This window comes from Branchiostoma belcheri, unplaced genomic scaffold (assembly GCF_001625305.1).
Source record: "Branchiostoma belcheri isolate BF01 breed outbred unplaced genomic scaffold, Haploidv18h27 scaffold77, whole genome shotgun sequence".
In the NCBI taxonomy this organism is placed as follows: domain Eukaryota; kingdom Metazoa; phylum Chordata; class Leptocardii; order Amphioxiformes; family Branchiostomatidae; genus Branchiostoma; species Branchiostoma belcheri.
Genome location: NW_017804431.1, coordinates 967,464 through 988,095, shown reverse-complemented (window position 1 = coordinate 988,095; position 20,632 = coordinate 967,464). Strand labels below are relative to the sequence as shown.

At 41.7% G+C, this 20,632-nt stretch overlaps 1 long non-coding RNA gene and 1 pseudogene across 1 annotated transcript in view; both read left to right on the top strand.

Annotated features, from left to right (window-relative positions):
- Positions 1 to 1,292, top strand: part of LOC109485583 — a 9,034-nt gene extending 7,742 nt beyond the window's left edge. Inside the window, exon 3 of the long non-coding RNA XR_002141138.1 lies at positions 1,195 to 1,292. This is a non-coding gene — a long non-coding RNA (uncharacterized LOC109485583). The remainder of the gene's footprint in view (positions 1 to 1,194) is intronic.
- Positions 1 to 19,776, top strand: part of LOC109485570 — a 43,337-nt pseudogene extending 23,561 nt beyond the window's left edge.
- Positions 19,777 to 20,632: the final 856 nt, after the last annotated feature.

Below are 20,632 nucleotides of genomic sequence, written 5' to 3'. Positions count from 1 at the left end.
GAGTCGTATGGGGTGCGTCTATTGTTAGACCTGTAGGAAGAGGAGGGTTTGTTAGAGTACCGGCGTCTGTCCTCGTCGACTGCTTTTTGCCACCGCTGCTCTTCCTCCTTGTTGGCAAAAGGGAGGGCGTTGTTAGAGTGGAAAATATTAACGGCCGACCAGGAAGCCTTGTCGGCCAAAAGTATGTCCCTGTTGCGGGAAGTTAGCTCACCTATAGCTTGGTCCAGGATCTTGTCCTTTCGTCCGCTGACTTGGTCGCACGCGCCTGTTGGAGTTGGCTCTGGATCTTAGTGTTAAAGTTGTGGTTGTACTTGTTGGAATCGTGGCGCCAGGAAATGGCCGGTGATGCGGAAGTTGGGTTGCTGGTAGCACGGATCTCGGATTGGAGAGATTGTATCCTGAGATCCACCGACGATTGTCGCTCTTCTAGGCGGGTGATGGCGGCCAGGATCTGCGCTTGATGGGACTGCTCCAGGTTCTTGTCGGAGGGAGGGGGAATGTCCAGAAAGCGCGGTGGGCCACGGCGTGTCTTGTCTTTGCGAGTGGGATCCTCTGAATCGGAGGAAGAACTGTCGATTTCCTCCGTAGGACGGGGTTTGCTCCCTCCGGCCAGTGCCTCGGAAGCTGTCGAAGACGACCGTGTGGAGGAACGCGGGCTCCGGCGCGACTTGGACTTGGCCTTGGGCATCGTAGTGGGAATGAACGGGAGTCGCTCGAGAACAGAAGAAGAAGCAAGAGGAGCCTAGAAAAAATGCTGCCACACAAGCTAGGTGTGGAAGCACGAATGACCGGGGGAAGGGAGACGGGATGGGGGAATGGGATTAATTAGAGGGGGAGTGGCTACAGTACCATCTGTGCGCCGACAGAAAGTGGAAATTCTTAATCTGGCCGTGCACTAGAAATAAATCAGACGTATTTCATGCAATGTAACAAGGAAGATTTTGGAAGATACCACGAATTTGTGGCCTTGTTCAGAAGGTTGTGCATCCTTGCCTTGATTGCACCTTGAAGGTTCATGACCTGGCCGTACATTAGAAATAAATCAGATATATTTTGTTCCATGAAACAAACAAGATTTATTTCGAAAGAAACAAGAATTTGTGGCCTTGTTCAGAAGAAGGTTTGATAGTGCTATGATTAAACCTGGAGGTACATGCGTTGCCTTTAATCTAAGATACTGTTGTACCCCAAAAGATCCTCCGACGATACGACCGTCCTTTGAGGAGAAAGTCAGCGTCCTGTTCGGCCAGAAGGTGGACTTCTCTGTGCAGTGTGAGGCCGACGGCAACCCCAGCCCTAAGGTGAATAAATAGCACACTATGTTGTAGCATCCAAGTGCCGTAACAGTAAATCAGTTCAGTTCATCATTCAGGTGACACCATGTACTGTCTCCACAAGTTCCTGTCACGCATGACAGAGGCCAGTTCAGCACCGCCCAGATCTATCACCACAGTAAATAGGATGAAATAAAAAGGTAAAGTTTTTTTGTGTCGTCAGTTGGCGTTTTTTTTTTTGTATTTCGTCAGCGTTTTAACCCAAGTCCAAAGTGAAAGGTTAACACATTACTTTCGTTGCCGAACATCCTAATGTATTAAGAGTATTAGATTTAGATGAATTGTTGTAGCAGTACTTCTGCTATGTAGCAGTACTTCTGCTATGTAAAGAATTAGTTAACCTTTGTCTGTCATTTTTATTGTCATGATACATGAACTTGCAATTAGCCTCCTGGCAAGAAATTGCAATAAAACGTTCACTATGTTAAGGATGATATAGATTTCTTTACGAAATACGACCGAATTGCTGCCTAATGCTCCACGTGTATTGCTGTTGCAACTTGAATAAAGAAAGAAAGAGAAATACGACCTTAATGGCTACTATCGTTGAGTCGATATAACAATAGAAGAAGTTGGTGAATTCGTCTTCCACTGCCTCAATAGAAGAAGTAAAACCCAGCAAAACTAGTGCCACGTATGCTGTAGAATGTATGATAATGTTAGACGTAGTTCATACATATTGCTTGTACCTGTCAATAGCCCTGGGGCATGTATTTGCAACAAACCTCTTATACCTATGATGCCGTTTGCAATAGAATCTTGTTACATCATGTTGCAGTTTTATAGCAGGAGGGATTTAGACTCCTGTCTGACCATGAAATGTGCTTGAGTAAGAATTGGCATAGCAGACCATATGTGAAAGTAAACATTATTATGCATTTGCTTTGCAAATGTTACCTTTCTAGTTTAATCATTCGTTCCAGGTGCGTTGGAGGAGGAAAGACACCCCGCTGTACTTCGACAACCCGCTGCGGTTCTCGCGCGTAGGGTACGGGGAGGAGGGGCACTACCAGTGCATCGCGTCCAGCCAGGGCTTCCCCGACGCCATCAGGGAGACGTACATCAACGTTATCGGTAAAGATGTCGCGTGCTTACTGACGTAGTTATGGCGTGATGATAGGGTCGACTATCTTTCATCATTCCTGAGAATTAGTAACCGATTTCATTACATTAGATCCCATAGAAAAATTCTATTACATTCTCTGGGGAGATAACCAATATAGTATTCAAATAGGAAAATACATTAAAGAATGTTTCGATCTTAGAGACTACATATTAGAGAATGATTAAACCTTTATTGTTACCACTGATTTAAATTCTGTACGTAATTTGCCACATACATATATTCTGTTCGTAGGATGAAGTCATCCATGTATGTATTTAACTTTGTTAGATCTTTAGTTATAGAAGACCATATTCTATTTGTGTATATTTATGACATGTATTGTTTATTATTCGTTCATGCAAACAGCTCGGCTGGGCCCCGTCCAACAATCTAATCTTAGCAATAATAGTCACTGATAAAAGATACATGTAGTGACTTTCCCCAGTTGCGTAATATGTATTATACATGATGTAATGTTCTACCTAGATGGCCAATCTTCATCGACATAGAAACTGTTTGCGCTTAATACGTGTTCTCTTGATCCATACAATACCAGGAAAACCAGACGTACTCGGCGAGCCCACTAGTCTGGCTGTGACCAGGGGAGACTCCGTTAGCCTGGTGTGCGAGGTGGCCTCTGACCCGGATCCGAAAGAGATCACGTGGATGTGGAGAGGAAGTGACGTAGACGGTGACCAACAATTTCCAGTAAGTTAATAAATTATCTTGAAAGTTCATCTGTGTTGGTAGAAGTCAGTATTATGAAGCAGTTTAAACTGCAATTTCCAACACAAGGGATTGGCCTTACCGAAATTTTCGACTGTGCAACACCATACCAGTCTTTGTAAAAAATTGCCCATTCCTTGACAGAGACTAAAGTTGCACAGTCGAAAATTTGGGTACGTCCAATCCCCTGTGTTGGAAATTACAGTTTAAATTACTTCATAAATTAACAAACCAGTATTCAATAGTCACATTTTTGTGACAATTGTTGTAGCATTTGGGGTTCTGTTTAGGACCTGAGTGGTATATGTAATTCAAAAGTGAAGCGAGCGCATCAGAGAACCAAGGTTTTAAATTGAAAATTAGTTTAATCTGCTTCATAAATTAGCAAATCAGTAGTCTGTCACATTTTTGTGACAATTTTTGTAGCATTTGTATTTCAAACGTGTAGCAGGCGCATCAGAGAACCAAGCTTTTAAATTGACATGGTATAATTCCACCATGCATTTTCTGTAATTGTTTTTCTCGTTACAGCAGAAAGGCCAATGTAATACAGTGCAGTTTGCATGCAAGCAGTAGAATGAGCTGCATTATTTCTCCAATAGGTGTAAAAGCGATGATGCCGTCCAAATGGCACCCATTAGAGGAATGCAGGTGTTTGCAAACCATTCGATTCATTTGACATTCGCCAACAACCTCTACTCACAGCTGCGTCCTTTTTTCGGGTAATAGTCTTGTTTGCGTCAAGTTCAAGTGAGGACATCCGCGTTTTATTTTGTTCTAGCGCAAGTCAGATACTAGGCAACCACGCTATTGGAAAGGGATATGTAATTGCGACTCCATATATGATGTGTTTTGGCGTGTCTGTTTGCGTTTCTGTATTGAAATAATTTATATTCAATATTTAACCGAACTATTATCCAAACAGTGTCACCCAGTCCCCTGACCTCTTCCAACTGTCAATGTTGACTTGTGTTTATTGTTGATTTTGTGATGTATGTTCTTTTAAATGTATTTACTGTGCATTTTTTGCGCCATGCAATTATTTCAATTTAAATGTGTGTGTTTGAGCCTTGGAAGATTAGCCAGTAGTTCTAAAAGGTTTTGCAATAAATGAGAATGAAATGAGGTTCTGTATTAATAAGATAATTTATATCTAATAGTGTTGTTTTTAATTGAAGATCAACAGGTGCCTTCAAGTATACTGTGAATGCTGAATTTCTTTTCACCTTGATATACCACAAACTAAATGATAACCATACCACGAATAATATGCGAATATGTACCCATAGCAATGAATTTATGTTCGTTTTAAGATAATGATTATACATTAGTCTTAGCGCGTTATCATTGATGCATTGGTATCGTAAATGAAGGCAATTACTACTTAATTACAAGAACATTATATACAGATGTGCGTGTGTTGAATGAGATACGTAATTTGTTTGATGCATAGCAAATGTGACAATTGCGAATAAATTGTCATTAAAACACTCCAACACAACAAATTACATAAATACCATGGAGAATTCATCGAATTGTTGCACATTTAGAGCGACAACGGATGTAATTTCTGTCATAGTTCTCAGATAACGTCCAATTAGTCTGCTTTCTAGTAATTTTCACTTCAGTGCATTTTATGCTCTTAACAGTCGCTGCTAACATACCTAATTGTACAAGTAGAATATTCACTCACTCATACTCACTATCCTGGTATTGAACAATACAAAATAAATCTAGTGACTGTAGATTCTCTAAAGAATCAGACGCTTCGCATAGCATAGCATCCGCCATCTTTAATCTTTAATCAGTGACAGAATGAGTCCATAATACCGAGGCTCTTAATTGAAATGTTTCTATAAAAGATTTTCAAGTATCTCCAGTTGGACCTGTTGGACCTGTGACTATGAAATGTATTTTGCAGTAATAGCAAAGAAAATTAAGTATCCTTGGTTATTCGAATGCAGGAAAATTAATGTTCCGAGCTAAACCTAAAAGCAATTGCCTTCCCTCACCTACGCATAACCTATGAGCAGCTAACAGAGAGAATGAGTCCACAATTGAGGATCTTAATTGATATGTTTATATATTAAAGATATATTCAGGTATCTCCATTTGGACCTGTGTCAAACCTGTGTCAAAGAAATGTATTTTCAGTAATGGATCTGTGACCATGAAAATTACTTTCGGTAATAGCAAAGAAAATCAAGTATCGTCGCTTATTTCAATGCAGTAATTAATATTCCGAGTTAAACCTAGAAGCAATTGCCTTGCCTCACCTATGCATAACCTATGAGCAGCTACCAGAGAGAATTAAACTACCGAAGATCCGTTCTGATATCAAAAGAAGACGCGAGCTGTCTGGAATTATGCCACGGCCCCGGGTTAAATGTCTTCAAGGAAGCATTGTTGCTTTAAATCAGTCCAAACGGACCCCAGCCATGTATTTGCACTTTCCTACACACAAAATTGTTCGGATGTCCTGAATATGTCTTCAAGGAAGCATTGTTGCTTTAAATCAGTGACAGAAAATGAGTTCATAATCAAGGATCTTAATTTATTTCTTCATATATTGAAGTATTACCTGTTGGACCTGTTGAACCTGTGTCAATTAAATGTATTTTGCAGTAATAGCAAAGCCAAAGAAAATCAAGTATCCTTGGCTAGTTATTTGAATGCAGGAATTAATGTTCCGAGTTAAACCTACAAGCAATTGCCTTGCCTCACCTACGCATAACCTATGAGCAGCTACCAGATAGAATGAGTCCACAATTGAGGATCTTAATTGATATGTTTATATATTAAAGATATATTCAGGTATCTCCATTTGGACCTGTGTCAAACCTGTGTCAAAGAAATGTATTTTCAGTAATGGATCTGTGACCATGAAAATTACTTTCGGTAATAGCAAAGAAAATCAAGTATCTTCGCTTATTTCAATGCAGGAATTAATGTTCCTAGAAGCAATTGCCTTGCCTCACCTACGCATAACCCATAAGCAGCTACCAGAGAGAATTAAACTACCGAAGATCCGTTTGGATATCAGAAGAAGACGCGAGCTGTCTGGAATAATGCCACGGCCCCGGGTTAAGTGAACCGTGCGGCAAAACACTCAGCGTGGGAACGGTAGATAACGTAGTGCCGCATGGATAGGGGGAGGGGGTAATTAAGTTGTGATTTGCAGGCGCCGAAACGCTGCTATCTCACCGCCATTAACTTTCCCCTACTCCCAAGGTCGTTCGGATGTCCTGGTAATCGGCACTATTTCCCCGCCCCGTTCCTTTCTTTTCCTAGCGCGCTTCGAATGATTACAGAGCAGAGTCCTCTAAGTGGTATGTGGGCTTGTTTTCAAACTTTCAAGAAGTTTTTTTTCTGGATATTTTCTTTCAATTTTCAATCCGTCATCTGGCTTTGCCTTAATGTGTTTTTGTGGTTTGTATACAACAAGTGAAGGTACTAAGTCTGTTTGCTTGGCCGTACTCGCGTTGGCAGTGACGGTAACCTGAAGGTCCAACAAAAGTCGTAGAAGCCGGAAGACCGCGAGGGTCAAATGGACCTGGGAGTCTGTAACATCTTTTGTTCAAGAGTTTTATTGTTGTACAAGAAGTGGACTTAGGAGGATGTTACCATGGTCAATATTAACTGAAGGATACCATAAACAACTAGTAATGTCAAGAGTGGCAAAGGAGAACTGGTTATCGACATTACCAAATCTCAACAAATGTACTAAACCTAGTACGGTTGGTAGCCCACAGGCTAGACGTGACGGTAGCGGCAAGTGTCATGCAAATGTGGGAACAGCGCGAGGGTCAAATGTGCCTGAAAGTGTGTAACGCGTTCCGCCTTTGCTTTGAGGTGTTTTGGTACTAAAACCGGTCTGTTTGCTAGCAGTGAGGCCAACGTAAAGGACCAGCAGTAGGTTGTAACAGGACAAATGATCAAGGAAGTCTGTATCACCCTGTACATGTACGATGTATTAATATTAACTTGTTTTGTTGTACGCAGGTCGGGAGCGACGGTAACGTGCGGGTTCGGCAGGAGTCTTACGAGGGCGGGAAGAGCGTGAAGAGCGTCCTGACCATCCAGAACACCAACTCGGGCCGGACGGGCGACTACGTCTGCAAGGCCGTCAACATGTTCGGCTCGGACCAGCGGCAGTTCAGCGTGGAAATCATCGGTGAGTAAATACATAGGGCATCTCAATTGCTTCCGCAAAGATATGTCTAAGAAATGTGTAAGTCTTAAAAAAGGCGTCAGGCATATGCATCTTTTTTTTTCCACAGCAGCAAAACATTTCAATAGACCGATCGCATAGCCCCTGTCAACATCGCTCTAAACGTAGAAACTCAAATTAAAACCGTGAAAATGCAAATATTTGACGAACATGCAGCCATCCTCTTATTGGTTGACAAATTGCGATCGCAGTTAATTTACATTATAGGCTCCAGGACGAAATACTCAGTAAGTTATAGCTTACATGTCTCTGTGCAGGTACCCATGTGGTTTTCACACTTGCACAGGATACGAGTATACCTCCATCGCTGGTGTCCCTGACCGGTCATATGTCCTAAAAGTTTAGAGATTCGCTAGTACCATATTCTTCTTGACTATCCTATGAAATCCTCAGACTGATAGCGTGTCCTAGTTCCACTATTCCGTCTGCTCTTACACAAAATGAACTTGTAAGAATGTATATATCTTGCTACAACAAAATGAAGTCGTACTGATCTCAAATAAAGTGTGACCACACATACAGACATTGTCCATGTCTGTAAACTTGTACTACACTTATCTACGATGACCACCTTGGACAGTATAGCCAGGCTTATCTTAATGCAGTGTTTCAATATGTCCCACCCATCAGATCCTCTGCAAATGGCCTCCACTCGCACGTCCAGCTCTCAGAGTGAAAGCAAAGTGAATTCTGACAAAGACTAGCTATTATCCCAAATGGACCTTACTAGATAGGGATTACGTCTGAAGCATATCTTCGCGTAAATTGGACGAGGGGGTGTCATCACTTAGAATGGCTTCATTACTTTTCTTTTGACTGAGGCAGAATTGCCGGAAGGCCGAAAAGCCCCTGGTTATTAAGAAGAACATTCCGGTATCATTCCAAAAAGGAGCCTGTCTTGACTCTTGTCAGAGAGCGATGCGGTATGGCTACACACAAGGACGACTCTGAAGAGCTTGCGGAGTTAAAAATGCACGGATTAGGTGTGACAAACAGCACGTTCTCGCACATAACCATAGGCTGTTGGCTTACGCAGAAGGGGGGGGGGGCAGATTGGCGGGCCATTGCATTGCAGACTCACCCTTGCTACTTTTTCAATAGCCTCTACTCTGCAGCTTTCTTCGACCGTGCATATATATTTATCAGTTGTTGCCTCAAGCAGAAGGGTAACATGTAACTCCAACTTTTCCAAATGCCAAAAGGAAATTCTCGTTGTGACACATAACCGTAGGCTGTTGGCTTGCACTGAAGGGGGGTCAGAAATGGACGGTCATTGCATTGCAGACACAGCTGCAAAAGATACGGGGAAAGTTGTAGGCCCAACTTTTCAATAGCCAACGAAGCACTCGCACTCATCATCATTCATTCTTGCTACGTTTTCAATAGCCTCTACTCGGCAGCTTCCTCCGGCCGTGCATACATCTATTCAGTTGTTGAGTGAGGTATGGGTGGCTGGTTTACCATTGCAGATAGGAAGAAAGCACTCTGCTTTTCTTGACGTCCAAGTAGTACGCTTCAACTTCTCCAAATGCCAAAATAGAAAACCTCGTTGTTTCCTTACGCAGAAGGGGAGTCATATTGGCCGGCCATTGCATTGCAGACACAGCTGCAAAAAATACGGCGAAAGTTGTAGGCCCAACTTTTCAATAGCCAACGAAGCTTTCGTACTCATCATCATTCATTCTTGGTACGTTGTCAATAGCCTCTACTCTCTAGCTTTCTTCGGCCGTGCATACATCTCTTCAGTTGTAGCCTCTCGCAGAAGGGTAACAGGTTTACCATTGCAGATAGGAAGAAAGCACCCTGCTTTTCTTGGGCCCAAGTAGTACTCCAACTTTTCCAAATGTTAAAAAAAGAAATTCTTGGTGTGGCACATAACCATATTAAGCTGTTACCATTGCATTGCAGACACAGCTGCAAAAGATACGGAAAAAGTAGTAGGCCCAACTTTTCAATAGCCAATGAAGCCCTCGTACACACCATCATTCATTCTTGCTACGTTTTCAATAGCCTCTACTCTCTAGTTTCCTTCGACCGTACATACATCTATTCAGTTGTTGAGTGAGGTATGGGTGACTGGTTTACCATTTCAGATAGGAAGAAAGCACTCTGCCTTTCTTGACGTCCAAGTAGTACGCTTCAACTTCTTCAAATGCCAAAAAGAAATTGTTGGTGTGGCACATAACCATATTAAGCTGTTACCATTGCATTGCAGACACAGCTGCAAAAGATACGGAAAAGGTAGCAGGCCAAACTTTTCAATAGCCTATGAAGCCTCGTACTCATCATCACCATTCACTCTTGCTACGTTTTCAATAGCCCCTACCATTTAGGGCCTTACCATTTCAGATAGGATGAAAGCACCCTACTTTTCTTGACGCCCAAGTAGTACGCTCCAAATGCCAAATAGAAACTCTCACTGCGTTCTCAATACATATTCAGCTTTCTCAGTCCCTGGCCATGTTGTCTTCGGACCCCGGGAGGATTCGAAGGCGACCTAAAAGAACGCAATTCAACTTACTCACTTTGCTACGTTTTCAATAGCCTCTACTCTCTAGATTCCTTTGACCGTGCATAAATATTTATCAGTTGTTGCCACACGCAGAAGGGTGTTACTGACCATTGAAGATAAAGTTAAAGCACTCCTCTTTTTTGACGTCCAAGTAGTACGCTGCAACTGTTCCAAATGCCAAAGAGAAACTCTCACTGCGTTCTCAATATATCTTCAGCTTTCTCAGTCCCTGGCCATGTTTTCTTCGGACCCCGGAAGGATTCGGAGGCAACCTGAAAGAACGCAATTCAACTTACTCACTCTTGCTACGTTTTCAATAGCCTCTACTCACTAAATTTCTTCGACCGTGCATAAACATTTATCAGTTGTTGCTGAAGAGTGTTACTGACCATTGAAGATAGGGTAAAAGCACTACGCTTTTTGACGTCCAAGTGTTACACTCGAACTTCTCCAAATGCCAAAGAGAAACTCTCACTGCGTTTTCAATACATCTCCAGCTTTCTCCGTCCCAATGCATGTTGTCTTCAGACCCCGGAAGGATTCGGAGGTGACCTAAAAGAACGCAATTCAACTTACCCACTTTGCTACGTTTTCAATAGCCTCTACTCTCTAGATTCCTTTGACCGTGCATAAATATTTATCAGTTGTTGCCACACGCAGAAGGGTGTTACTGACCATTGAAGATAAAGTTAAAGCACTCCTCTTTTTTGAAGTCCAAGTAGTACGCTCGAACTTCTCCAAATGAGAACGTGAATGAGAATGCCAAACAATACATCTCCAGCTTTCTGCTTTCTCAGTCCCTGGCCATGTTGTCTTCGGACCCCGGTAGGATCCAGAGGCGACCTGAAAGAACGCAATTCAACTTAGTCTTAAAGGATTTCCCCTGTATTGAATCCGAAGTCGGCACATTCGTTACGCCGTCAGAGTGGCCGGGAGACTGCATGCGTTATTGCCACTTGAGGCAGAGGTTTTCCCAGTGAGGAATCTTGGACGTGAACTTGCTGATGAAACATGTAAGGCGGGGGCTCAGGAGAGAACCCGGCTGAGGCTTGAAGGATGAGAGTTTTAGAGGGTTTGGACAGACGGTCTATTCAAAGAGTAGAGTGTATCCTTGAACTTTTCGGTGATTGTTCAACTGGGCAAAACTTGTAACAGTTTTGTACCAATGAAAATAATTTCATCAGTTTGGTAGATCATAGGATATTATTTTTTAAATACAAACTGCTTCTTACCGCTATATGTAGCCGATGTACCCCTTGTACAGTTAACTGGTAAATAGGAAGGATAGAATTAGAGAATTGTATCAGTTTGCAGTCTGTCATTTCTATAATTATCCGAAAGGACCATATCTATAGTTGTAGAAGACATTTCGAAAGCCTGTGTAGTTTTCTTGTGTCAATAAATTTGTCCATGATATCTGATATAACTGTTTTGTCTCCGAACAGCCTCCTACTACAATGCAGAGAGTTGTATTTACCTTAGTTTGTGTACCTATAATTGTAAATTATATTTAGAAATCCCAAGTAGTTCTTTTGTATCGAGTTGTCTATGATATTTGATGTACTAATTTTGTCTCCACAGAGCCTCCTACCACAATGCTGGCCATCGTTGTGGCAGTTGTCTCTGTTGTCGTCGTCCTGTTCGTCCTGTTCGCCATCTGTGTGGCGCGGAGAAAAGGATGGATCTGCGACGAAACCATATCAGGTAATAGAGAGGTTTGGCTCAGTATACTTATAATTGAATGAAGTAGTAGTAGGTATCCTTCCATCTCGGGAGATGACGGTAGCACTCTGTGGTCGTGTGCAGCGTCTAGTGTGGCTAATCAGCCCTATCTTTGCTTGGCAGTTCCGAACACAATTAGGATACAGGAAAGCTGTGATATTTTGTGGTGTTTGTCGCTTCGCATAGAACTGAATACCGTGACGACTGGCTTTTATTGTGCATTTGCCCCCACTGGGCTAGCCACACGCACACGCTTACAAAAACAAGGGAAAAGTTTGGATGACAGATGTAGCATCCACTACCTCTCGTCAGTAACACAGCCTTCACCGACACAATGCTGCTGTAGAGTGATCGATGATGACTTAGGGTCTGGTATGTGCAAAGTGTAACGATATGGCCTAGAAAAGAATCTGGTTGTACGTCGAAGAGTTCTCTATGGGGGAATAAGCAGTAAGAGTTCATCGGAACAAATGGCCTTGAAAATGACTCTTGACAGCAATTCCATCGCTGTCTTCAACTAGGGAGTTGTGGTCGCAGACAATTATAAGCACTAGAACAATCATGATTGCCGAGTTCATTCTGAGATTATCTCACACGAAATTAATAAGATGCACTGTTATATTGTTGGTGATGATGATCCCTTAGGTGGTGACTTTAGTAGCAATTACGTTGGGATAAAATAAAGTACTTAGTAGTGGGAGGCGTGGGTGAACCTGATAGGAGCCAGACAATTGCTACAAAGTCGCAATGCCTGGACCCGTGAGGACGTGTGGTATCAAATTACTGGTACATCTCGCCACATTGTCGCCTTGATTACTTTGTAGCCATTAAAGGGCACGTACGGGGTTTAGAAAGATAGATAGAGGTGTAGGTGTTGGGGATTTAAGAGAGAACAAAATAATAGTACAATTCCTGTATGGATAGGGTAGGGAATGTTCCGGAGCAGCCTTCGTAACCCCTGCTTTTTGCATTTTGGGTCATTAGACCGGCAGTGAGTCTTACTTCTGTATCTGTATCTGTATAGCCGGTATAACCGCCCTTCAGCGTAACACACCAGCTTCTGTATCTGTATAGCCGGTATAACCGCCCTTCGGCGTAACACACCAGCTTCTGTATCTGTATAGCCGGTATAACCGCCCTTCGGCGTAACACACCAGCTTCTGTATCTGTATAGCCGGTATAACCACCCTTCGGCGTAACACACAAGCTTCTGTATATCTGTATAGCCGGTATAACCGCCATTCAGCGTAACACATGTACACTTGTCTAGCTTGTCTGAATTATGATGTTTCCTACTTAGACAAGGTGATGTTCAAATAACCTGAATTTACTAATAGATCAATGGCTAGAAGTGGTCTCTTGGACATGCACTGAACAAAAAAAGTAGATGTCGCCAACTTGTCACCGTAATTACTTTGGCAGCACTTTGCATTAGAAGGCAAAGGTGGGCTTAGGAAAGATGGATAGGAGCGTGGGTAGGGATTCAGCACGGTACGGTACTTTACAGGTGAGGATTGAAGTTCTGTACTTTCTGCATTAAAAGGCTGCCATGTGGGGGTGGGTGGCGTGGGAGAGAGTGCCAGAGTATGCGAGGAGTGGGTTTAATGTATGTCTGTTTTTCATCAATGTCTTTTTTTTCTCAACTGCAGACGCATCCAGCACAGTTTCATGTACCCGCTCGCCTCCGCCATTACCGCCATACAAAGAAAAGTAAGTTTCAACTCTTGACGTAAAATAACTTACGTACTTTACAAAATAGCTACAAAATGAGTTCATTCACCTTTACATTATCCTAAGCACATACATAAAATTTGTCGTGAAATGTTTTTAAAATGTCATGAGACATATAAAATTTCTGGGTGTCGAAAAAGTGATTAGTTGAATCGGGAGTTGCTACCTAGCTGTGGCAGTAGTGTTATGCGGAAAAAGTGTCATCAAGTGGCAACTTTTTAATTTTTTTGTCTGACCTCTTCCCTCATGACCACAATGAAAAGTGACCAGCAGGCCGATTGGAGCTACTTATAAATGAAGAATAGTTAAAACAAATTAAAAGTTGAAAATTGTGGATTTTACTTTATTTTCAGCGGCAGGAAAGGTCTGAAGGACGGGGAACTGCCGCTGGAGCTGCAGCAGGTGGACGGCACGCTGAAACCGCGCCCTCCGCCTAAAGGCGACAGGAACCCGTACGCGATTGGACAGTCCTACCCACGTGAGTCATCATGATCATCATCACCATCATTCCCAAGCAGATTTGGTGTGTTATTAGCCTCTAATCTTCAAGCTAATCATTTGGTGGCTTAAATACAGAATCAAGTGGCAAGACAATATAACATTGGCCCGGCAGTATCTAATACGTCACATGTACCAGTACAAAAATACAAAGCCCAATAAAACCGCCTAAACACGTCAAAACGAAGCCGAAGACTGAACCTCTTTTTGGAGAATATTAGGTTCTTCTTTCTGTGGAAAAATAATTTCGAACCAGTAAGCTCACATAAGAGCTAATCTTCCACTGTGTTTACACAGAAGACGGTGTGTACAATATATATTTACAGGCTAATTGTTCCTAGAAAATTCTTTCTAGTTTGCTTCTGTCCAAATAATAATGACTGCAACCCTTTGTACATATTACAGAGCTATGTGGCCAATGGTTTAAGATGAAGTGCTTCAAGACTATACGCCCATATGTCTTACAAATACCTATAAGGCATACGACTTGTTTGGAGATATCCATAATGCACAACATGCCCCAGATGATGTAATATCTCTAACCTTGCAAATTTTCTTGCAAGTGAACCGGAATGTGGAACAAAACGCCGCCAGGGTAGCAGGGTGCCCTGCCAGGCGTAAAATCTAGTTTATTGCACAAGGCGCACGATATGAGAGCAATAAAACCCGTCTGTTCCTCCGCACAGTTCCCATCTACGCCTTATTAACATTTTGATAGTGTGCTAAATTGCTTTCCATATTGCTTTCAAAGGGCACGATGGTACGCATATGAAAAGTAAACGTAAGATCTGCAAGCAATCTAAACGTGAAGTTAAGTCTTTCCTCAGCGCAAAACTCTGACAGCGGTCTGTCTAGGCTTCCCGGTTGCTAATGCTGAGAGAGAGCTGACATAAATTTAAAAAAAAGCTGCAAAACACCTTCATAATCAGTCATGATGTTTGATTTTTTTTTAATTGTAAAGAATTCTGTGCCTCAATTGATGTTTTCACAATTGTAATCGATTGCCATCAATCAATTGATTACAATCAATCAATCACTCTATCAATTGATTGATAAATCGATAATGTTGATGCAAACCGTACCAGCTGAAGTCTTTGAGATAATACGATATCCATGATCTCAAACTTTTGATGGAACACCATCGATCAACTAATTGGTAAATCATTTGATCAGCTGATTGATCGATTGTTACCAGGGTTGATGCAAACCGTATTGACTGAAGAAAAGTTTTTGAGATTATACATTATTCATGAAGTCAATATTTCATGAAACAACAACGATCAAATAATTGATAAATCATTTTATTGAATGATTGATTGATTTACTGATCGTATGTCTTTAGGGTTGATGCCAGCTCCGGCCTACTCCACGATACAATTAATTGATAAATCTATTGGCTGTTGGATTGATTGATTTAATTATTGATTGTGTGTTTAGGGTTGATGCCAGCTGTACCAGCCTACTCCACGATACAAAGAGACAAAACCAGGGAGGAGAGATGTCCCAGCCACGCCCCGTACTACGTAGGAAGGTTACACAACAGGGTACGTATATTCGTACGTTGAAACCACTGGACTGCAAATAATAAATTTATCTGAATCAGTCATATGTGCATTTCCAATGGTCAGTACCGAAAGTCATCTTGAATCTAACTACATTACCATCGATACGTTTTGTTGAAACATGCTATTCACAACTGTTAATTAGCGACATATGGTCCTTTTGGTATTTCCTACCGCAATCCTTTTAACTTATCAAGGCCACACACGTCAAACCAGTTTTATAGGGAGGTTTTAGCATTTGTCCAACCATTTCATTTGCTGCAGTAATTCAGAGTAACGACCGCATAAAGAACACTGAGAAAAACTTCATTAGGAAGATTTCATTGGAAGCAAATTCAAGTGGTTTTTAAATCATTAACCTCCCCATTTTCCTTTTGACCACAATCCCTGACCAACATTAGATTTGTGTTACTTTTTTTCTATAATAAATGTTCATTAAAAACGATTAAAAACAAGCACACACAAAAGAGATTTGCTAGTTTTCTATTAAATTGCTTTTCCTTAAGCGGTTGCAGCCTCTACTGGCATACCTTTTTGACTAGTAGTATCATCCTTGTACTGAATATTTTTTCTTAGAAAATGCATAAAGTAAAATAAAAACAAAGATGAATGTATCACAACCTATCCCAAAGTTTTTAAACAAAAGAGCTCCAGATACCACGTCAGATATTCGCATACGCCACATTTATCGCTTACAATGTACACGTTTAGAATCTAGCATTTATCCAACCATTTCATTTGCCCATGTAATTTGGAGTAACGACCAAATAAAGCAAGCAGCTAAAAAGATCTTGATTAGGACGATACCATTGGAAGCAAATTCAGGGGAGTTGTCTGTAAAGTTTTCTTGTTCTTCGTTCATTTTAGTCCAGTCAGGATTAAGATTTTATTTTTCATCTAATTTTTTTACACTCTCTTACTTTTATGAAACGTAAAATAATAAACTTTGAAACTCCAATATCCAATTTTAAAAGGGAATTGCCTCTATAGTGGCAGAGCATAGAATACTTATATTGGCAGCTTTCATTGCTTACAATATACATGTATAGAATGCCCAACAAGTCTTCATCAAGTGTAAATCAAGCCGCAGTAAACATGGATTTCCTATTCCGAGTGCATTAAACGCACGGTTATAACAGTCTTCGCGTAAAATCCTGTTTATGACTCCGTAACATTCCCCGCACTCAATCTCTCCTTTTCGGTCGTAAAAACTGCTTTCCAGATACGTTTCCCATAGCTGGGTGTAATTGTACACATAGTGTCCGCAATACCTTAATACTGTCTATATCCCGATCCAGCATATAGCAGTATCGATTCCACATAAACATTGCTGAAAGCAAAGCTTGGGAAGAAAAACAATTTTTCTGGGAGGTAAATCGAATCACGGTTTCATTATGGCGAACAAAGTGGCCCACACATCAATGCGGTGTGTTTTTATGGAGCTAAAGTGGTCTGTTTTGTCTTCAAGGTTACAGTATATGGATAGAACTTTGCAGCACGTCGGCAGAACGCACTGCTGCACCTGTGCGAAACCCTTTATGTATTGTACATAATAATAGTTGTTTTATTTGAAATTCATGCCCGTGGGCTAATTGTAGGAACAGAAGAAACATTTGGTAATATATATAAAAAAAACATACGATTAGTACACATATAACTACTGATAACTACTAAGAAACTACTAGTATTGTACGTAGCACTTCGGCAGAACGTCTTATATAAAGTTGTATTCGCGCTATAAGGTTAACATCCCGTCTGTAGTTTCCAAATGTTATGTCGAAAAGAATATCGTCTGCAACAGGCAAAATTCTGATGCAACGTTTACCAATATCCAACAAAAACCGTGAAAAAGTAGGGGGTTTGCCTAGGCGCAGTACGTTCTGCCGACGTGCTGAAGTGTTTGCTGCATCAATGGGGGTGGGTTCGCATTACCATGGTAATGATGAAATTTCCGGCGGTTTGGTCACATAAATATGTTAAAGGCGTAATTTCCGGTGGTTCAATAACGAACATGTTAATGATGTAATTTCCGGTTGACCGGTCATTTTAGTGATTTTAAGGTGCTTGTATGGAATTTTTCTAGCTGGAAAAAGTCTGGTTTCCAAACCTATTATAGCTCCCGAGTCCTACACCCCCTATTTGCGGCGACGATGTGGGACTCGAAAGCAAAAATGGGTAGATAAAAACTCGAAAGGAAATTTGTCTGTATGGGATTTTTCTACCTGGAGGAAACAAGTCGGAAATGTGTCTATTTTCAGTCGCCTCCGAGGAAAGTTTTCCTTACGTACTTTTTAGTCGTCCAAAGGGAAATCTCGGCTTGGTTCAATAACATCACGGCGGGGCCCATAACTCTTGTTACCCCGCTAGCGTGGCACGCGAGTCGGCTTTTATGACTGCACGACTTTGATAAAAGGAACTGAGATTAATAAACGGGAAGCGAGTGATCATGGTAGCAGGGGGAACATGTCTTACGGGAATTCGTCTTCCGGGAATTAGGCTGACGCAACCAGCGTGTTTATTAGCCTCCATAGCATGCCAAAAACTGGGGGTTTTGGGGGGTCTTCATGGTCTTTGGGAGCTTTTATGTGCTATTCTCTGATTGCATATAAACAGCATAGCCGGCCTGGTAAAAAAAAAAAAACCGTTTTAGAACTGGGCTAAAACAGCCGAAGACCACCAAACCCTCAGTTCTATAAACCTGCTACGGAGGCTATGTGTTTATGAATGTATATCAACAAAAGCGTCGTAAAATATTGCATAAGAACTACAGCATTATTTTATAGCATTGAATATAACTTGTATATTGACAGACGGGAAGTGAATGATCATGGCAGCAAGGGGAATATGTCTTTTGGGAATCATGCTGATGCAACCGGCGTATTTATGAAAGTATAACAACAAAACAACGTTATAAGCTTCGTCAAATATCATTACATAAGAACTACAGAATTATTAAAACATTTAAGAACGTGTAGATTAATTTATGGCTGTATAACAACAAAACGTTATAAGCGTCGTCAGAAAAAGATTATTTTAAAAATTATTGTGTTGTGTTATTTAAGAAACTTATGATAAGATGAATGTTTTAAATTTTGGGAATAAAGCAGTGGTTGAAAAATTGAATGTGTATAACGGACGAGAAATCATTTTGTCTGTACTTGCATTAGCTAACATTTTGTTTGTTTGGCATAACATTACCGTGAATATATTTACGTATAAAGGGAATAAAGGAGGATGTTTGAAATTTACAACGTGAACTTAACTTTATCTCGTGTTAATTTATAAGTACAGACGGTTTAATCTAAACTTTACTACCGCAACACGAAATCTAATCATTCCGATCCAATCATTCGCTGTAATATGACTCCACGATGCATGTAAATCAGGCGAAGATAAATGCAACTCGTGCCAAGTACCGAGAATTTAATAACTTATTTCATAACTGATAAGGTAAATTTACGACTTCCTTGCATAACGACAACGTCTTCTGCATATTGAATTATATAATATCCTAGGTGAAACAATAACATATGGGAGATTGATGTTATAATTGGTAAACGATTTTTCTTAATTTGTTGTGTTCTTTTTTCTCTTGACGAACCTGCAATCTATTTGTCAATCTGTTTTAATTATTAAGATGTATGTATTTCTATGAAACCCATTTACTTTTTGTCATCGTATGGTTCTGCGTAATTATATAAATCAATATTCATTGATTTTTTATTCATCATCTTTTCTATGCATCTATCTTACTTCGTTAGAAAATAATTTTTCAAATTCTTTACAGAAAGACATATAGTTGATTAATTGGTGTAACTTAGCCTGCATTTTGCTTTTGCTTTACCATTTGTATTTGTTTTCCAGGGTGACCCTAACACCAACCCGTCTCCCCGACGCCACCAGGGCCCGTGGCGGGGCCGTCCCAACGGCAGGGAGTCCTCGCCGGACTACACGAGACGGGCCCGGGACGCCGCGCACGAACACTCGGGGACGGGGCGGCCCCACGCCCGAGACGGCCCGCACGACCACCCGGTACCACGGGCTCAGAACAGGGACGGCGTCCAGCAGCACGACCACAAGACTTGCACGCACAGCAGACAGGGAACGCCGGAGTATACTGGGAGATCACAGAACAATACCAGACCGGGCACGCCAGAATATACGCAACGCTCACAGAACAATACTAGACCAAGCACGCCCGACTACACCGGGCGCTCACAAAACACTAGAGAGACTGATTCGTACACTTGGCGGCATCGTGGAAGAGATTGTGCGCCAGACTATCCAGATATAAACGACCAACGACACTGATCAACCGAGCTCTTTGTATTAGTAAATAATTAGCTAAACAGTGTTTAAACGCTACAACGAAGTCTCCAATGCATCGGCTGCCCGTATTGAAGTCTTCTTCAGGATAGAATGACCAATTGCTTGGGGCACGTGACCTCCGGACGCTTGTGACGTTTGCCAGGGAAACTTCCGTGACGGGACAACAGGCTGTGGAAAAAAAACCCTGAAAGTTCGTGGCATTTAATCTGCTGCAGGTATTGAAGCCTTCGTCAGAATAGAATGACCAGTCGCTTGGAGCACGTGACCTACGGGCGTTTGTGACGTTTGTCGGGGCAAGTCTTCTGTGATGGTACTGCGATAAAACAAGCTGTGGAACAAAAACTGAAAGTTCGTTTCATTTTATTCGGCTGCAGGTATTGAAGCCTTCGTCAGAATAGAATGACCAAACAGTTGCGGGCACGTGACCTGTGGACAGGCGACGTTTGCCGGAGCAACTCGTTCGTGTCAGAACTGCAATAAAACAAGCCGTGGAACAAGAAACTGAAAGATCGCGCCATTTAAACGGCACGTTTTCGCATCGAACGCGGAACCGGCGGTCCGTTTAACTACAGAATCGACATTTCTTGGCAACATTTCGAGAACGCGGATTCCAGAACAGTGAGTCATCGATCATCTAAATCGATCCACAGCTCCAAGAAGCTTGCCGTCTCAGAAGACGTATCGACAGAAGACTGGTTGACGTGAGCTGGGAGATATGTAAAGCTGAGAGATTACGAAGGAGACTCCACACCCACACGTATGTCCCTAGGATCCCCTAAGCCGATAGCGTCTGCCCGCAAGCGTCAACAAAACCCCAAGATGCTGCGCGGGTGAACATCAGTGCTAAACATCGCCACGGCGACGCCGGAGTGTCTCTCAACG